This window comes from Heptranchias perlo, chromosome 36 (genome assembly GCF_035084215.1).
Source record: "Heptranchias perlo isolate sHepPer1 chromosome 36, sHepPer1.hap1, whole genome shotgun sequence".
Taxonomy (NCBI): Eukaryota; Metazoa; Chordata; class Chondrichthyes; order Hexanchiformes; family Hexanchidae; genus Heptranchias; species Heptranchias perlo.
In genome coordinates, this window is record NC_090360.1 from 19,759,155 (window position 1) to 19,763,004 (window position 3,850).

Sequence of the window (3,850 nt, forward strand, 5' to 3'; positions counted from 1 at the left end):
CACAGGGCCAAGTACCAGAACTGGCCCCTTCATAGAATCATAGAATCATAGAAGTTACAACATGGAAACAGGCCCTTCGGCCCAACATGTCCATGTCGCCCAGTTTATACCACTAAGCTAGTCCCAATTGCCTGCACTTGGCCCATATCCCTCGATACCCATCTTCCCCATGTAACTGTCCAAATGCTTTTTAAAAGACAAAATTGTACCCGCCTCTACTACTGCCTCTGGCAGCTCGTTCCAGACACTCACCACCCTTTGAGTGAAAAAATTGCCCCTCTGGATCCTTTTGTATCTCTCCCCTCTCACCTTAAATCTGTGCCCCCTCGTTATAGACTCCCCTACCTTTGGGAAAAGATTTTGACTATCGACCTTATCTATGCCCCTCATTATTTTATAGACTTCTATAAGATCACCCCTTAACCTCCTACTCTCCAGGGAATAAAGTCCCAGTCTGTCTAACCTCTCCCTGTAAGTCAAACCATCAAGTCCCGGTAGCATCCTAGTAAATCTTTTCTGCACTCTTTCTAGTTTAATAATATCCTTTCTATAATAGGGTGACCAGAACTGTACACAGTACTCCAAGTGTGGCCTCACCAATGCCCTGTACAACTTCAACAAGACATCCCAACTCCTGCATTCAATGTTCTGACCAATGAAACCAAGCATGCTGAATGCCTTCTTCACCACCCTATCCACCTGTGACTCCACTTTCAAGGAGCTATGAATCTGTACTCCTAGATCTCTTTGTTCTATAACTCTCCCCAACGCCCTACCATTAACGGAGTAGGTCCTGGCCCGATTCGATCTACCAAAATGCATCACCTCACATTTATCTAAATTAAACTCCATCTGCCATTCATCGGCCCACTGGCCCAATTTATCAAGATCCCGTTGCAATCCTAGATAACCTTCTTCACTGTCCACAATGCCACCAATCTTGGTGTCATCTGCAAACTTACTAACCATGCCTCCTAAATTCTCATCCAAATCATTAATATAAATAACAAATAACAGCGGACCCAGCACCGATCCCTGAGGCACACCGCTGGACACAGGCATCCAGTTTGAAAAACAACCCTCGACAACCACCCTCTGTCTTCTGTCGTCAAGCCAATTTTGTATCCAATTGGCTACCTCACCTTGGATCCCATGAGATTTAACCTTATGTAACAACCTACCATGCGGTACCTTGTCAAATGCTTTGCTGAAGTCCATGTAGACCACGTCTACTGCACAGCCCTCATCTATCTTCTTGGTTACCCCTTCAAAAAACTCAATCAAATTCGTGAGACATGATTTTCCTCTCACAAAACCATGCTGACTGTTCCTAATTAGTCCCTGCCTCTCCAAATGCCTGTAGATTCTGTCCCTCAGAATACCCTCTAACAACTTACCCACTACAGATGTCAGGCTCACTGGTCTGTAGTTCCCAGGCTTTTCCCTGCCGCCCTTCTTAAACAAAGGCACAACATTTGCTACCCTCCAATCTTCAGGCACCTCACCTGTAGCGGTGGATGATTCAAATATCTCTGCTAGGGGACCCGCAATTTCCTCCCTAACCTCCCATAACGTCCTGGGATACATTTCATCAGGTCCCGGAGATTTATCTACCTTGATGCGCGTTAAGACTTCCAGCACCTCCCTCTCTGTAATATGTACACTCCTCAAGACATCACTACTTCAATGAGGAGACTCTGATATTGCTGCTGGAGTTTTTGGCAATTCATGGAAGCAAATGAGGAAGAGGTTCACTGTATCGAGGAAGAGTGCCATGGTGTGGTTGACTGAGTGTGCCAATCAACAAGCCCAGAACAGGTCAGCAATGCAGCACACAAACCATTGGGCCCATTCCGACCAGTTTGCTCTCCGTGACAGCCATATCTGCAACGCTATAGCTGCAACTGTCAAAGGGAAAGGCTTCCTTTGTCTCACGTAGCTACTGCATGCTTTTTCAAGAAGTCTATTTGGCATCTTAAACTACTCCCTATCTCTGTAACCTCCTCCAGCCCTACAATTCTCCGAGATCTCTGCGCTCCTCCAATTCTGGCTTCTTGCACATCCCCGATTTTAATCGTTCCACCATAGGCGGCCGTGCCTTCAGCTGCCTAGGCCCTAAGCTCTGGAATTCCCTCCCTAAACCTCTCCTCCATTAAGACGCTCCTTAAAACCTATCTCTCTCCCCTGTCCTAATATCTCCTATGTGGCTCGGTGTCAAATTTTGTTTGATAACTCTCCTGTGAAGCGCCTTGGGATGTTTTGCTGGGCTAAAGGTGCTATATAAATGCAAGTTGTTGTTGTTGTGGTGGTGTAGTCATTCCTTCACACAAGTTGGAATATAGGCTGGGCACTGAGACGTACCTCATGCCACCTCCAAATGGAGGAGAGTGAGAAGAAAGAAAACGGCAGTGGAGATGCCCCAGAAAATGGAACAGAGGAGGAGAATGGGGCTGACCATGCAGATGAAAATGCAGAGGAAGTAGATGAGGAAGAGGAGGAAGAGGAAGATGCTGAGGGAGAAGGTGAAGAGGAGGATGGTGAAGAGGAAGAGGGTGCTGAGGAGGAAGGAGATGATACAGATGGACATGCAGTAAAGCGTCCTGCTGAGGAGCAGGGCGAAGTTGAAAAAAAGAGGCAAAAGTCAGAAAATGGAGAGTTGACAGAACCCAAGGCAGAAGCTTAAACATTCCCTTATTTGAATCTATTCTAAGCATCTATTTTGTCTGATTTTTTTTTAAAAGGAGATTTCTGCCCACAACCAACAGGACAGAATCCCTACTGCTGTTGGCCCATCCAACCTCACCCCCCCCCTCACTCACCAGGAGCAACGCACCCTAGAAATCCTAGGTGTGAGATCATCAAGGGTGTGGGCAAGGGAGAGCTTGGAGGGTTTGTGCCATCCCAACCGGGTAAATGCCCTCTTTAACTTGATATTGGCACCAGTACGGAGCAGTAACATGGCACTGGTTACATGTACGAACCCCACCCTGGACTACAGCAGTTCAAGAAGAAGGCCCACCACCTTCTCAGGGCAACTAGAGAAGGGTAATAAATGAGGTTGCCCACATTCTAAGAACAAATAATTTTTAAAAATTGATGTACGAATTCAGTTCTTTATCTCACCACAAGTACAGTGAAGGTGTTGTGATTCTACTCACTGAAAGATGGCTTTGGGAACACAGTAATAACAACAAATTGCATTTATATAGCGTCTTTAACGTAGTAAAACATCCCAAGGCACTTCACAGGAGCGTTAGCAAACAAAATTTGACATCAAGCCACATAAGGAGATGTTAGGAAAAGGTGACCAAAAGCTTGGTCAAAGAGGTAGGTTTTAAAGAGCGTCTTTAGTGATGAGAGGTAGAGAGGCAGAGAGGTTTCGGGAGCGAATTCCAGAGCTGAGGGCCTAGTCAGCTTAAGGCACGGCCGCCAATGTTTGGTGAGGTGCCGGGTGCAACCTGGACAAGTAGTTGAGTTCCCTGTTCTGTTGCCCTTTACGTTGCTGCTGATCACCTGATGAGGAACGGCCGGTGTGTCATTTATATCGTGAGAAATCGGGCACGAGCAATGTGGCCCGTTTCACGACGCTGTCCTGCTTTCTGAGGCCAGTTACGTCATGGCGTCACTGTGTTTGACAAACAACCAAAAGAAAACCTTTGACCCACAGCTCAAGTTTACGGAGGGTGGAAGGTGGGAGGCCGGCCAGGAGAGAGCATTGGAATAGTCAAGTCTGGAGGTAGCAAAGGCATGGATGAGAGGGTCAGCAGCGGATGAGCTGAGGCAGGGGTGGAGATGGACGATGTTACAGAGGTGGAAGTAGGTGGTCTTGGAGATGGAGCGGATTTGGGGC

The 3,850-nt window shown here is 47.0% G+C and overlaps 1 pseudogene; it reads left to right on the forward strand.

Moving 5' to 3' along the window:
- Positions 1-2,377: 2,377 nt before the first annotated feature.
- On the forward strand, positions 2,378-2,683 carry LOC137303931 (parathymosin pseudogene; annotated as a pseudogene).
- Positions 2,684-3,850: the final 1,167 nt, after the last annotated feature.